Genomic DNA, 17,210 nt, shown 5'->3' with positions numbered 1-17,210 from the left:
TTCATCCTTTGTCACATGGAAATAAACCGATGAGCCAAAGATCCTGAAGTGACCCATATCTGGTCTCTTACTGGAGAAAGGTTCCTCTGGTGTCTTCATCCCAAGTATGTGATGTGGGCTTCTATTTTGCAAGCAGACCGTTGTGTTGCATGCCTCAGCCCACAAGTGAGGTGGTAGGCCTTGGTCACGCCGCATTTCTCATGCTACCCCTATAATAGTTCTGTTCTTCCTTTCAGCCACCCCATTCTGATGTTGATTATGAGGTGCCGTCAACTCTCATTTAATTCCTTCCGTTGCACAGAAGTCCTTAAACTCTTGAGAGACATATTCTCCACCGTTGTCGCTTCTCAAGGCCTTGATCTTGTTCCTTGACTATTTCTCGACCAAAGCTTTGAACTCACAAAAATTTGTGAAAGTTTGGTCCTTCTTCTGCATGAAATAAATCTAGCATTTACGAGAATAGTCATCAATGAAAATCACATAATACCTTTGCTTCACTATGGATTTCGTCGAGAATGGTCCACACAAATCAATATGAACTCACTCTAAGATAGCCTTTGCTCGACTATCTCGATCATGAAAGGAAGACTTGGTGTACTTTCCCAAGGTAAAACCTTTGCATGTGTCAAATTTCTCAAGTTTACCTTCGGGAAGTCCTATAGATATCTGTTGTATTATCTTCAAAGCGCCATGATGCAAATGACCCAACCGCCTATGCCACAACTCACCAATGTCTTGGCTTTGCACCAATTCTGCTTTCGTACTCAATGATGCACAATCATCTACCTCTAGTTTATAGAGATTCTTCACTCGAATCCCTATCCTCTTGATATGACCTATGTCTATGTGTCTCAGGAATGCCTTTCCTTTACTGAAGACAACATCGTAGCCTTTGTCCTCCAACATCGCGATCGATACCAAGTTCTTCTTCAATCTAGGAACATACATCACATCTGTCAAGGTGAGAGGAGCTCCATGCTCCCTTTGAAAAGCAACTGTGCCCACTCCTGAAACACTATACCTTCTGTCATCACCCATGTCTATGCGCATCTTGAGGTCTTTCTCCTCCAAGGCACTGAATAAATTTTTATCACCGTTAATGTGTAATGAGGCTCCACTGTCAAGATACCAGACACAACCCATCATCAATGAAACCATGCATGCGATGAGGGTAAAGTCCATTTCGAACTGAGAGGCTAATGCATCACCTTCCGATCCTTCCGAGGATCCCTTCTTAAATTTATTTGATGGGTAATTAGTCGCATAATGTCCCATATTGTGACAATTAAAGAATATTACTTTAGACATGTCACCCTTCTTCCCTCCATGAGAAGAATTCAATTTGAAATGGGATGCCTTCCCCTTCCCTTTCCTTGTCGTACTTGCTAAGGCCATATTTTCTTCATCATCATTCTTGGATGAAGAACCATCTCATGTGCTCCTCCTGACCTCCTCCAGCATAAGATTTGACCACAGTTGTTCCCAATCCGGCAGTTTCTCCCTTCCACTCACAGAGTCCTGGTAGCTATTCCAACTCATTGGAAGGCCAAGGAGAGCGAGGCTCACCGTATCATCATCAGCAGTAGTTATTCCCACACTACCAAGATCATCTCTGTAGGTGATGAGCTTTTTCAGATATGTGGAAATAGTATCTCCCTTCTCCATCTTGATTCTTCGAAGCTTATCCTTGAGCGTCAATTTCTTTTGGTCTCTATTGTTTTGGTAGAGGTCCTTCAATGTCTTCCACATTGAAAATGGAGTATCCTTCCCATGGAGACTCTAGATAATATGGTCTTGAACCCTCTCAAGGATGATCCATCTCGCCTTTGCCACACACTTCTTCCACTCAGCCAACTCTTGTGCATTAGTTGAAGTTGGCTTTGGGATTTCTTGATCAATGAATTCCTTCAAGCCATTGTCTTGTAATACAGTCTCCATTCTATATTTCCATGCTATGTAATTCAAGCTACCTTCCAAGTCATACTCGAGTCTCAAGCCATAGAACATCATTGCCTAACCTTGAAGTATGATATGAATTCAATTTGCTTCTGCTACCCCGAACTTCAAACTTTGAATTTTATTCTTAGTATACTATTCAAAGCTCCGATACCATGTAGAAAATCTGTGATAGGTTAACCTGATAATGCAATATAAATCAAAGCAGAATACTATAACATACTTCTACTATCAATTTGTGGAAGCTTAAAGATCGAGCTGAACAATATAATTAGAAGAAGAAGAATCAAAGGAAAAATACACATGAAAATACTTTGGGGAAAGCCTCAAGCTAAACCCCACATTATTGCATTATCGGGTTAACCTATCACATATTTTCTACATCTAGTACAAGAGCTATGGGGTTGCAGCTCCCTTCCAATAGAAGCTGGAAAACGGGAGAAGGTTGTAGTCTTCTATAGGTGGGTTCATGTGTACTGGTATGAGTCTACACTAGTACAAGATTATAAATAGCTTTTCTTATTATTAAAAGAAGATAGATACGACAACAGCAGGTGGTTTTCACCCACATTGGGTTTCCACCTTAAATCATGGTGTTCTTGTGTGTTGCTTATGTGTGATGCTTTATTCTGTTTACTGCATTGTTTAATAAGTTATTGATGCACTGGTTAAAGATCATCACATGATAAATTGTCTAAATCACAAGTTCTATGAGTATACGCTTGTTTCTCTAATCACAGTTGCGTGTACATGCTAGTTCACTTCACTGAAGTAGTGTATATAAATGAATTTTAGAAATAAAATTGTTGATCTGGTAATACTAATTCACCCCCCTCTCAGTATTATTTCCAACACGGTCTTGGGACCACTTCCCAAACATTGTTCCTAATACTAGAGTCATACTCCTAAACCATGGCATCAACCCAAACTGGTTGCCACACAACTTCATTAAAAGAGAATGGCTCTATCTCTATAGCCCCACTCATTAGAGCCATGTAACCACTGTACCTCTCTCGTGACCTCCTTTGCATGCATTGTGATGTGGGTGCTCCCACATTTTCTCTAGCATCATGCAATAACCTATCAGCCTCTTTGGTGCACTTTCTCCCATTTATGGAAGACTCTAGATGAGTGGGTGTTTCCACTCCCTACTCATCTGCATGTGGCTACTCCACATCATCCTGAGGTTCCTCCTTTGGAGCTAAAATCTCCTCATCCGCATATAGTTGAAGCTCCCTCTGAAGGGAACATCTCATGTCCTTTTGTTCATCTACCTTCAGATCTCTTCGAACCACTATCATCCTGTTGGTTGGAAGGTACACCCAATAGTTTTGAGGTGTATTAGTGTACCCCACAAATATGCCAAACTCTACTAGTGGCTTTATATTTTTCCACGCAACTTTGGTAACATTCAAGTAGACCGATGAGCCAAAGATCCGGAAGTGTGCCACATCTGATTTCTTCCCTGAAAAAGCCTCTTTTGGTGTACTCATCCCTAGAATTCAATGAGGGCTTCTGTTCTACAAATAAACAGTTGTGTTGCATGCTTCAATCCACAACTATAATGGTAGGCCCTAATCATACAACATCACCCGTGCCACTGCCACAATACCTCTATTATTCCTTTCATCCACCCCATTATACTATGGGTTATGAGGGGTTATCAACTCCCATTGAATTCCTTCTGATGCACATAAGTTTTTGAACTCATTCGACACATACTCTCCACCGTTATCGCTTATGAGAGCTTTAAATTTCCTTTTAGTATCTTTCTCGACAAGTGCTTTAAATTCACAAAACTTTGTGAACATCTGATTTTTCTTATGCATGAATAAAGTCCAACACTTACAAGAAAAAGAATCGAAAAATATAACAAAATACATGTGCTTGGCTATGAATGTTGTCGAAAATGTTGCACACACATATGAGTGAAATCGATCAAGTATCACCTGTGTTTGACTGTCTTTTCCATGAAAGGAAGCTTTAGTGTACTTCCCCAATGTACACCCTTTTCATGTGTCTCTCTACTCTAGTGTACCCTTGGGAAGCCCTTTAGAAATTTTGTGCAATATCTTCAAAGTGCCATGATGCAAGTGACCCAATCTCCTATGCCACAAATCATCAATTTCTCGACTCTACACCTTCTCTCTTTACAACTCAAAGTAGTTCATTCTTCTACCTCTATTTTGTAGAGGTTCTTCAATGGAAACCCTATTCTCTTCACCTGTCCCATGGCTATGTGACAAAGGAACACATTTCCCTTAATAAATATCACGTCATAGCCTCTATCCTCTAACATGGGAACAAAAAGCAAGTTCTTCTTGAAACCTAGAACATACATAACATCTTGCAAAGTGAGGGGAGAACCAAACTCCCTTTGAAAGGTATTTGTACCAATCTTAGTTGGCATTATACCTCCCATAATCACCCATATCAATATGCATCTAGAGATCCTTATCCTCTAAGTTACTGAAGAGATCTTTGTTACCAGTCATATGGAATGAAGTTCCACTTTCTAGGTACCACACATTACCCATCACTGATGACACCATAAAAGAAACAAGGGTATAATCTAGTTCAAACTATGAAATAAGATCTTCACATGTCACTCCTTCTGAGGGCTTCTTACTGGCCTTCTTGTGAGGACACTTTGTGGCCAAGTGTCCCAGCTCGTGATAGTGAACACAATTGATTTTCAACATGTCCTTCTTCTTGTCACCCTGCCAAGAATCTCATTTGTAATTGGATGACTTCCCCTTCCCTTTCTTTGCCTTACCCGCTAAGGTACATTTCTCCTCATCATCATGCTTTGATGAGGATTCGTCTTTAGTGTTCTACCGAATCTCTTCCTGTACCAAGTAGGATCACAATTTCTCCCACTCTGGTAGCTTCTCCCCCCCATTAACTATGACTTGGTAACTGTGCTAGCTCTTTGGAAGTCCTATAAGTGTTAGGCTCACCATATTGTCTTCGGAAACAATAATCCTGACACTTCCAATCTCATCCTAACATTAGGTGAAATTTTTCAAGTACTTCAGAATAGATTTGCCCTTATCCATCTTGATCTTTCTAAGTTTGTCCTTCAGTTCCAGCTTCCAGTGGTCACTGCTATTTTGAAACAGGTCCATCAATGCCTTCCGTGTTGCAAATGGAGTTTTCTTACCGTGGAGAATCAAGACAATATGATCTAGAACTCCTTCTAGGATAATCCTTCTCGCTTTTGCCACACTTTCTCCATTCTATCAGATATTTCGCATCATATGTTGGAGGCTTCAGAATATCATGATCTATGAATTCCTTCAGCATGTTTTCTTCCAAAAATGCCTCCATCCTATCCTTCCAATATATTTAATTTGAGCTTCCCTCCAGGGCATACTCAAGTCTAAAAATGTACAATGACATACTGCTGACTCTGAAGTATGAACCTGCAAATTCAATTTCACCTGCACAACAAAATCAAATTCTCCTCTTGTATAATGTCTTCAGCTCTTATACCATGTAGATTTTTACTTGTAGGTTCAATGACTTATGTGATATGCTAAAACAAAATACAAGAATATACTCTACTCATTAGTGGAAAACAAAATTGATTGATGAAAACACTAAGCATAAAAGGAAGAATTTAAATCGCACATAACATAATAATTTTCAGCGGAAGAAACTTCTCAATAAACTAAGTAACTATATTGCATTAACCAGAAGACCTGAGAAGAAAACATAGTTCTTGTTAAACCTGAACAATTCCTGCACAAGTACAATCTATCTCTCTGCTTCACAAACCAGCTCAAGCTAACACTTAGCCAAATCAACTGCCTACCAAGCCCTTACTTCCTTGCGCAATTCCTGAGAGAATTATCCTGTATTTAATTGGGAAATTACCCATCCATAACTACACAATCCATCATAGGACTTCTACGGATTGGATGCACCATATGTACAACTCAAAAAATTATAGAACTGATAGTACATTTTCCTTGAACTCTAATATCAACTAGGTATTCCTCTGAACTAAAATCCATGAGTTATTTATAAGTAAATCTTCAGTTAACTAGTGGAGAAGTGAAGCTACACTGAAGCTGATCCCCACTACTAGACCTCCTACTGGTTCCTCTAACTATTTCAACTAGTTTAATTGACTATAACTCAGTTAGACTAAGTTAATTAATTACAAATCAAAATAACTCAAATTGGATCCCTAAAATTAAGGAAACACTCCACACGACTTTAGATAGACTTCCAACTTGTATTTAGTGATCCAACTAAGTAAAATTAACTTAGTTAACTATTACAAGTGGCTATGAGAATATAATTTCGATTTAATTCCTAATTTAATTCAAGGACAAATTAAATTAGGATTTCTCATTGTTATTTTTAAGAAGGTGGTCTTAGGAAAATTCCCAAGGGTTGGGGGTAGAGGTGGTTTAATCTTGAGGAAGCCCTCAATAGGTGGGTGGAGATAGGAAAATTCCTCAAGGTAATGGTGAAGAAACTCCAAGGCATCCAAGATTGTTTTTGGGCTTAGTGATCTCTTGACCCGTTTTGGCGGGATTGCGATAGCTTGAGGGTGGAGGTGATTTAATATACAGGACTCCATGGTTTTTTATCTCTTTAGATGCCACATTCATGCTTGGAATATGGCACGGGGGTGATTGGTTGAAAGACATATTTGGTTTGTCCCAATCTATTGTCGAGTGTTACATGGAAGTCCCTACCTTGGTTGGATTTTGCATAAGTTAATAAGAGATACTTTCCTATTATAATCTATGAGAAATCTTACTTATCATTATGGTGATTTGAGGGTTGTTATGTCATGGTTAATAATTTGGTTATATGCTTGTTATAAGCATTGATTTGCAATGTACTCTAGTTATGTCTTGTTCATGATTTCATAAGTATTTGATGGTTAATGAATGCATGGGCTAACAAATTTTATTGTAACTATTATGGGAGGGCATTAAAACTTCTTGGTGATTCTGAGATAAGTTTCATACTCCTATGTTCAAATAGTCATTCATGACCTATATATTACATGTTCACCATATGTTTGATGAAATGACTGTCATGGTTAGGCCTAGTTAAGTCAAGCCCTTGTTCAAGTTTTGTATGATTGGAATTGTCTTCAAGTCATTTATCGTTTGGAAAGTCTCAGGAAGTTTTGGGTAGTGGTCTAGAGGTTGGGTTGGAATTGTGGCTAAGGTCTGAAGGTCGCACCTTTTGAACTAGAGAAATTGTTCTACAACCACATGGATACAATTTTGTGCATGCGAATGGAGGGTCACAAGAACAATCATGTAGGCAAGTGCATGTGTTTGGGAGTCTAGGTCATGGAAAAGCTATCCAACTTAGTTTTTGGTCACTTGGGGTGGTTATTTGGCCCCTGAGTGACCTATAAGACCTATAGGATGTCATTTTGTGGTCAGTAAGTCTCAGTTATCATCCCCACTTCCATAACTGAAGCTTGGATGTTGGGTCAAGTCATAGTAACTCTTCATCTATGTTTACCCTGACAGACCAGTGAAATTGGGTAAATGTAGGGTGAGGATGGTAAAATATTAGTAATAGAGTGAGGTCACAACACTGGACCTCTGTGTAAAAGTGATTTTCATACATGCTTTTCAATGTCTATGTGGTTGTTATGCATCATTTTTCATGGTTACTTTTACATTCTTCAAGTCCTCCCACCATATTTATGCTTCTCCTTTCAAACTATAGGTGGCCACTTTTGCTTTCATGTTCTCAGAATAATCATGGATTCTAAAAAGTTTCTTCATGCCAAGCAACCATGCTTCTACATCTTTTTTTTTTTCCTTCTCACCATCAAATGTAGGTGGTTTTTCCTTCTTCAATTCTTTAGGCATATAATATCTTTTTCTTGCTCTCTGATGATGCTAATGATGAGAATGATGGTGATGTGTCTTGGTAGCAGAGCTATAATTTCTAATAGAGTGATGCACATGAGTGTTGGATTTTCTTTCTGGTATTCTCAATAGTGCATCTCCTCTCACAGTTTCCTCACTTTCACCTTTGTGCCTCTTTCTGGATCTACCACGATATGCCCCATTTTTCTTCTCTTCTGACCCCAATGATTGTTGCTTTCCTCTGTGACTAGTTCCCATATCATAATGAATTTGTATATGCAACTTAAGGAGGATTTATAGTATGAATTCATTCACCTTCACCTAATTCTCTTAAGCCTTGATCAAAATTCCATTATCTTATTTACAACTTTGTATCTCAAACTTCAGGCTTCCCATGGTATCCATCCAATCGAGAGAGTTTACCTCTCCCACTTATCCAACTGATCTTTCTTCTTCATTCATCCTCACATCTTCACACCTGTGTGATGACTGATCAAAGTTGTATTTTACCATTCCTATCTTCATTTTTTGTCTTTCCCTATCCTTTTCTACTTGTGATGTTCTATTATTCACGAATAGTTTCTAAACACATAATATTATAATAAATAAACATAAACCTTGCCATGAACTTGTTTTTGTAGAGTTGTCATAGTTAGGCCATTTGTAACAAACAACCATGTTAGCATAAACATATACATGCATTCATCACCACCAACATACTTCTATTAGCAATAATTTCTAATAACTCAATAATAGTAATATATATCAATCATGCATTCATGCATTCAATCATGCATACAATCAACAAAACATGTTTTTCTTTCCTATATATGGGAGAGCCGATTCAATCCAAGTGTTGAACTTGGATGATATGATACCACCTACAAACACCCCCTCCTAACCCCAAGCTCACAAGAGTCAAAAGGAGGTGGTTACTCTATTTACCTAACTCCCAAAGTATAGTTATGGGAATGGGAGCCAAAATTTCCAATCTTTTTCGATGTTTTCCAAAATTTCAAATAATAACATCATTGTTTTCATATCATTGAGATGATTCCAAAAATATAAATTTCACCTTAATCTGTCTTATGGATCAAAAGTTATGTCCCTTTTAAGATTGGGAAATTATGCCTTGCCACGCCATCATGACACCCAAGTGGCACTTGATGTGCCCACCTGGCGGCCCACGTGGCACCTGACAAAACCATGTGGAAGTCGATGCACCCGCATGGTGTCCGACGTGGAAGGAAAAATACTTGTGAAGGTTGGGGTTGACCTCCTCTCAAGAATTCTTGATTAACAATAGGTGATCCTGACCCCCAACCTCCCTACATGGTTAGGGTCAACCCACCCCACTTCCTAGTGATATAAAACAAAGGGTTGGGAAGTTCGACCCCCGACCTCCCCAATGTCTTAGCCCATGGGTGCGGTGAGTTAGGTCAGCCTGTCAGAGGTCAGACCTTCTTGGATAACCTCTGTTACACTAAAAAATGTCACCTTGACTACTTACAGTTAGTATGGCTCCAATCAACAAGTCATGCTACCCTCTTAGGCAAGTCTCATGCCTCTGTTATCCATCTCAAACTCAAAGAAGAGAGAAAGTCTTGTAAAAATCATGTTTATCTCTGGGGTCGCAGGTTCTCTCTAGCCTTACCTGCGGGGACGCTGACCATGTTCACAAAATCTGCGTCCATGGACGCTCTGTATGTTAAGGGACAGGTGCGTCCCTCTGTAAAAGGCAAAATGCGCGAGTTTTATCTTAAAAAAGTTACTTGTGGTTACTTCTAGAACATTCTAGAGGTCGGTTTGATGAAATGGATGCGCCTCCAGTTGGTTCATGTATCTCTATTAAGGGGGAACTTATCCCATCAATAAGGGAGCTATCCCACCCATAGAGGGGGATGATCCCATTGATAGTGGACCTGAATAACCTCTTTACAGCACTATAAATGAAGGCATTGAGCCAGAAGGAGAGGAGGTTGGAGCTATACATTTTCTTTGGGTAAATGCTGCAGGATTTAGGTCTTCCATTAGAGCCTTTGTGAGGAGAGATTGTCTTCACTTGATTCTACTTGGGAGAGGGTGAGCTTTGTCAAAGTAGAGGAAAACCCTTGATGGACCCTGGGAGGAACTTGCACAACACCAAGGCCAGGTTGTAAGAGTTTCTTTGTTTCGTTATTAATACAAACTGGTTTATTTTTCTCAATAGCTTGTGTTAATGAGTTATTTCATGTGTTCCTTGGTCTGCATGTTGAATATATGTTTTATTATATGAAATGCAAGTGCTTGGTAATTGTTTGATTGTTTGTGGTTGCAGGAATTGACTTGAAGGAGGAGCTCATCCGGATCGTCAAGAACGGACTTCAACAACAGCGTTTTGGAATAAGGTAAGCCTAAACACTTGTAGTTTTCATGTTGTAAAAGGTGTATTTAGAGAAAGATCACTCCATTTTGTCTTGTTTGTCATTAGAATGTCTTAGACTTCTAGGAAGGTCAGTCGTGTCCGCACCCTTGACAGATTCCGTGTGACAAATTGGCGACTCCGCTGGGGAATCCATTAATGAGAGAGTCTTTTCCTTTATATGAACTTTGCTTTGAGAAAATCATTTTTATTTTCTGGTTTTTGACTGTGAGAATTAGTATTTGGGTGGCTTAGCTGTAGCTTTAGTTGGCTTTAGTTTTTCTTCTTTTTTCCAGAAAGACGCAGTCTCTGTGTGCTGCACAGTGCGTCCTTGGACGCGCTGTTGTCGACTGCACAGTGCGGGGTCGCACCTGTGACAACTGCTGGCCTGCGTCTTCCTGTAAAAGTTAAGAAAATTCCATTTTTGCCTTAAATTACTTTTAGATTTTGTTTTTTCTTAGTGTTTTCTGCCCAGATCCTTTAGTACCCTGTCAAGAATTCTTACCTGAACTGGTTTTGTGAGCTTTGAGTGTTTTAGTGGTTTTCAACGAAGTTTAGACCTAGGGTTTGATTTTTGGAAAGGCTTTGTAGTGACTTTGAGCTTAGAAAGTTGTCCAGCCTTAGATATCTCTGGTTAGTCAACCTTCTTAGAAGTTGAGCCTGCCGTAAAGTCTCCTTGTTTGAGCAACTTGTCATTTGAGTTGTTTTGGGTCAAATTTCGAATTGCTTGTTTTTAAAGTATTGATTTCCATTTTCAAAAAGAACAAAAAGATTAGAATTTTGTTTTGACTAGTTTTTGGTTCTGCAATAAGCTAGTCCTTGATTTGATTGTGATCAAGTAAAACACCTTAGAAATAATCATTGTTAGTTTTGGCCTCGTTAAGATTGCTTAGAGTAAATTTGCCTTTAGTTTGCTTATGAGTGCATTTTCATAGATTTTAAGAGTTGTTAAGATTGATTTTTGGTTATATTAGATTTATTTGCTTTATTAAAAGAAAAATACAAAAACATCTTCTTAAAAGTCTTGTTTCAAGTAGCTTTTTGTTTTCAAAAGAAGAAAAGAGTTTTTTCGTGCATGTAAAGAGAAGTTATGTTTTTATGCTTGGAAAAGAAAAACGAATTGTTTCTTTGATTGTCTTCAATTAAGAAGTTGCTTTTATAAGGATTGCATTCTCTCAACTTTTTAGTTAAGCAATTCATCGAAAAAGTAAAGTAGTGGATAAATCATTTTAGGTGCATTTTGTAGTGGTTTCGAGTCGAGTCAACACACCACTAGTTTCACTTCCATCACCTTTTGACTTAAGAAACAACCTTAAAAGTAACGCTTAAATTAAAATCAATCTAGTAATCTTTATTTTTCTAGGGCTCTGAAGCACCAACATAGCTTAGGCTAGGGTCTTGGAGTAGGTGAGTACTTAACTCTCCAAGACTACAAAACCAAACAGATAGTCTATCTTGAGTAGAACAAATCCAATTGTTTCAGTTACATTCTGGGAAAGCTCCTCTTAAAGGAGAAACACGAGCTCGTGTCCGAACCAGTGAGGGGATCATTCCTCCCTCGTTGGGAACGACGCCAGGCAGTACGTATTACAAACGGTAAACCTCGGATTAACCATTGTCGAGGAGCCAGGGGTCACTTATCGGTAAACCTTGGATTGTTGTCAAGGAGCCGGTAAGGGGATTGGAGCTTGCTACTCTGCCCTTGCGTGCTGTCGGAGTTTAGACTGTTCCCCCAGGTGTAATTGTTGTGATTGGTAACCTTAGTGGCCATAATATCTAGGATTCTACCCAAGGTGACGGTGGAGGGAAGGTCCCACTGTACCTGGAGCAGACGTCGGTTATACTCACTTGGATTTTCTGGGGGGTTCGCTTCACTTCGAGACGGTTAAAGTGGAGGAACTTGGTCCAGTCTATTCATTAAGCAGGTTGCCGGGGTAACTGTTCCACCCACTATTTCTGTACTGAATCCTGCGAGGTTGGGCCTAATCACCAACTAGCGCTTTTGGTCCGGAAGACTACTGTTTGTGTGTGGTTTGACGCTCTAGATTATTTAGGCGTGTGCTTCAAATTTGATTGGTTCTTTAGAAGACTTTAGGTGGTTTGATTTGAAATTTTTTACTTTGTTTTCGTGTGTTGTAGTTAAAATCTTTAATTGTGGCGGAATTACCGAGAAGGTCCCGTCGTATTGCGGGCCAGTCTCCTGAAGTTGTATCTGTGGCCGAATTGTTGAGAAGATCCCGTGAACTTAGGGGTTCACCTCCTCGAGACGACCCCAGTTATTTAGAGGGTTTAAAGGTCCTTGTAACTCCTAGTGGCAGTAGAGTAGGTTCACCTGAAGAAGGAGAATCTTCTTTGGTAGTCCATCCAGATTACCAAAGATTAGAAACAGGTTACAATCCCGAAGCTGTTACAGTTTCCGAGCTTGCTGGTAGTTTTTCATCTGCCAGTGAAACAGGCGAAGAACCTGAAATTTCAGAACCTGTTACTCCAACTCCTAGTGTTCCTGATTCACCAAGAATAGAAAGAATTATCACCGAAAATCTTCCTGTTGGATTAATTGCTATAGAAGAACTTGTTCCAGAGGAAGAAATAGGCGTTTCTGATTCTGAAGATCTAATTACCCTTGATCTAAGGGAGCGTGAATCCATCTTTTACAGTCCTCCTAGAAGTGAGTCTTGGTACCTTGCATTAACCAATTTTTTAGACAACTCAGTAGGTTTTTCTACACCTCGTACTCCGGTTCCACCTAGAGGAATTCATTCTCCTGTAAATATGTCTGGTCAGTCGTCTGTGTTTTCACAAAGTCCTGAATCATTTTTACATGGCGGTCCTTCTGTTCCTACTGGGTATCAGTCACTTTCTGGTACCTTTGCGGGAGCATCTCCTCAACCTGTTGATCATGGGTTATTAGTTGGAAACAGTGGTAATGTACCATTGAGTATAGGTGAAGTTTATATGATGTCAGGTTCAACTCCCATTAACCAACCTCAAGGTGGCCAATTACCGCCTGGGGGGCAACCTTCGTTAATGCCTGGGGGGCAACCTCAAGGGTATCAACCCCAAGGGTATCAACCCCAGCCTCAATACGTACCCCAAAGTCAACCTCAGTATCAGTATCAACCTCAAGGATGGCAACCTCAAGGATGGCAACCCCAAGGGTATCAACCCCAAGGGTATCAACCTCAAGGATACCAACCTCAAGGTCAAGGTCAACCCCAGTATTCGTATTTACCTCAAGGTTATCAACCTACGGGTCAATACCCTGGTCAAGGTTATCAACCACCTCAAGGGCAATCATATGGGACTACACCTTACAGTTATCAACCCTATCCTCAATACGGCTATGGATCTCAGTATCCTCAACCTGTTACGAGTCAATACCCTGGAATGTTAACATGGGATCCGTCACAGGGTCAACAGATGTCGCAACCAAGTATACAGTCGGTACCTCAAGCAGGACAACCTGCAGTTCCTGGTCCACCCCAGCAACCGCAACCTGTCCAGTCAAGTGTTCAGACCCCTGTAACTTCTGTAGTTACTCAGCCGCCAATTGCACCTAGTACTCCACCTCACACGGCTGCAGCAACTACCGCTTCATCTACCATGCTTACATCTGGAGTATCGGCAGCTCCGGTTTCTACTGTCCCTGTAACCGTTCCTCAGACATCTGTACCGTTGTCTGGACCCACGGTTCAAACCACAGTCCAGATGCCTGCAGGTCAACCTGGTACAAGTACGGTTGTTACTACTCAACCTCAATTTGTTCAACCTCCGTACCAGGGACAGTATCAACCTGGTCAAGCTGCCCAACAACCGGTTTACCAGTATCAACCGTATCCTGGGTACAATTATCAACCACCTCAACAACCCCAGTACGGTCCGGTTAATCCTGGTTTTCCAGGAGGATATAATATCCCCAATGCGAATCCTGTTCCTAGTTATCCTGGATATCCTCCTCCTGGGGCTGGTATTGTGACTCAGAGTTTTAGAGATCCTAACCGGCAGTTACCATTTATTGCGACTTTAGATTTACCCGACTTGACGCGCCTAACGAACGATCCAATTCAATATCTTCCGTTCTGGCCGCCAATGCCAAATAAGTTGCCCAGCGATATACCCAAGTTCGAAGGTAAGTCTGGAGAGGATCCGTCTAATCACGTGATGACTTACCACCTCTGGTGTGCATCAAATTCCATCTCAGATGATTCTATCCGCTTACGTCTTTTCCAGCGTACACTCATTGGTCTCGCAGCCAAGTGGTACATTGAGTTGCCACGGGCTTCTTTTTACAACTTTAGCCAGTTAGCTACTTCATTCTTAACTCATTTTCAGTTACCAGTCAGATACGATAATGGTACAGAATTATTAACTTCGCTAAAACAATCGACATCCACGTACATTTCTGATCACATCCATGAGTGGAGACGTCGAAGGAGATTAGTGAAAGTTTTTATCCCGGACCAAATTTTAGCTGAATGGTTTGTAAAATCATTATTACCAAGAATTACTGAAGATGTAGCTAAGGCCGGCGTAGTTACTGAGGAGCAAGTCATTGCTCAGGCACAATACCTTGACTTAGTTTACACTCAGTCGGGTACGTTACACGAGAAAATTCCGGATCTTCCAAAGTCAAACCAAATCGCTGCTGCTCCTTCGGGATCTCATGCCGCTGATGGTATGATCGGTATCGTGACTACGAAGAGTAAGAAGAAGTCTTCCAAGACCTCCAATACTCCAATTATCACTTTGCCTGATTCTCCGACAGGAGAGTCTTCTCCTCCTGAACTTACCGCCGACATTCACGCTGTAGAGTCATCTACGGCCAAATCCAAAAACGGTGGAAAGAAGAAAGGAAAGAAGAAGGCTAAAGCAGACAAGGCTCCAAAGGAGAAAACGGAAAAGTCGGAAACCAATGACGAAAAGCGCAAACCTCGTTATCCTTGTCTCATTTGTGAAGAAGATCATTTTACGAGAGACTGCCCTCATCGGGCCGAGGTAGTGAAAATAGTTAAAGGTTCTCCGACTCCTGCTGTGTTAAAGAATCCATTCCCCGAGCAGGAAAATAAGATGATAGGTTCTTCTTCGAATGCCAGTGAAGAACCCATTTTGATGATGTCTCATGTCAGGATTGCGACTCGATCGCAAGATTATGGTAGTAAGGCTCCTGTTGATGGTAAAGAAGCAGAATCTTCTAACTCTAACCCATCAACCTCAGCTCCTGGTTCCGATCCACTACAGATCGAAAAACCTAACCCAGACTTAGTGATTAAGCCGCCCGCCAAGGGTGTACTTCGAAGGTCTGCTTTCAATCCACATGCGAGAGCAGCCCAGAATTACAACATTGTTGAAGACTTAGCTGTTTCACCTTCAGCAATGTCGGCACTCGAAGTGCTGCAATCATGTCCAGCGCAACGAAAATTGCTTTTGTCGGCTATTGGAGCTGTCGATGTTCAGGACCCGAACCTAATGATCTTTGATCTAGAAAGTAGTACACCGCGTCTCCCCCATCAAATGGCTTTCCAAATTCCAGTGATAGTCAAAAACAGGCCTATTCATCGGACTGTGATTGATGAGGGAGCTTCTACGTGTATTATGTCGATTCAATGTTGGAGATCGCTTGGTTCTCCTTCGTTGAACCAATCCCCCACCATCCTTAAGGCCTTTGATGGCCGTGGGTTCCGTCCGTTTGGTATTCTACAAGAATTGCCTATAGGGGTCGAAGGTAAAACCGTTAGTCTGGATGTGGAAGTGGTTGATGCCCCTCTAGACTACAACCTTCTTTTGGGTCGAAGTTGGTCATATGCTATGACAGCGGTCGTTTCATCGGTCTTCAGAGTCATTAAGTTTCCACATAACGGTAAGATCGTGACTATTGATCAGCTGACATACTTTTCATCCGACCCAACCTCTTTAGAAACTATCCAGCATGTTGGTAAAACGACAATCCCTTATAGGGACATTGGTGTAGGTTTAGTTAAGGATTCCGGTTTACTGGGAACTTTTCCTCTCCCTCCACTCAATGCAGACCCTTCGTTCGCAACAATTCATATGATCACGTCAGAAAACATTATTTATGATGATCCTTGGTATGTTCCCTCTGACTCTGAGCTAGACTCACTCGGTGATGTTATGCCGTTGAGTCCGTATGAGATTGCTTATGAAGCTCTTATGTCTTTTACCGACTTTCATTCAACCGACCAAATGAATGTGGTCAGTGAAGAGTCACTTTTCACCTCACCCTTAGAACGGATAACGTTTCCCGAAGAAGTGTCATCTGACGAACAACTTCGCGAAATCCTAAGTGTAGATGATCTACCATGGGACGATCTCCATCACAGATCTTCGTTTTTACCTAAGGATGATGCTTTGAAAATGATTTTTCATCTATCTTTACCGCTGAATATGTCAAAGACGCTCAGGATCCAACGAAACATTCTGATTCAGAGCTGAATTTAGGGAATATTTCTCGTACTATTCCCATTGATATTTCAGTGAAGCCCGGAATCAAGGAGAACATTCATATAGGTGCCGCATGTACTGAAAAGAAATTGAAACTTACAAGGCCCTATTCCAAGAATTCCGCGACGTGTTTGCCTGGTCCTACGAAGAAATGCCAGGAATCGATCCTGCCATTGTTGTTCATGAAATCAAAACCTACCCGGATGCTAAACCCATTCGGCAACGGTTGCGTCAGATTCACCCTCGAAAAGCAGCTGCAATCAAAGCCGAAGTCGAAAAGCTGTTGAAAGCAGGTTTCATTTATCCGATCCCGTTAACGGATTGGGTATCGAATATTGTTCCCGTCAATAAAAAACAAGGAACAATAAGAATCTGTATCGATTATAGGGATATCAATCGAGCTTGTCCAAAAGACAACTATCCTACGCCTTATATCGATCAAATTATTGATGATTGTGCCGGAAGTGAGATGTTTTCCTTCATGGATGGTTTCTCCGGGTATAATCAAATCAATATTCTACCTGCCGATCAACCAA

The sequence above is a fragment of the Pinus tabuliformis genome, chromosome Q (genome assembly GCF_031772625.1).
Source record: "Pinus tabuliformis cultivar Carrire ecotype Pingquan chromosome Q, CPIR1, whole genome shotgun sequence".
Lineage (NCBI taxonomy): Eukaryota > Viridiplantae > Streptophyta > Pinopsida > Pinales > Pinaceae > Pinus > Pinus tabuliformis.
Note: the sequence above shows the minus strand (reverse complement) of the source record.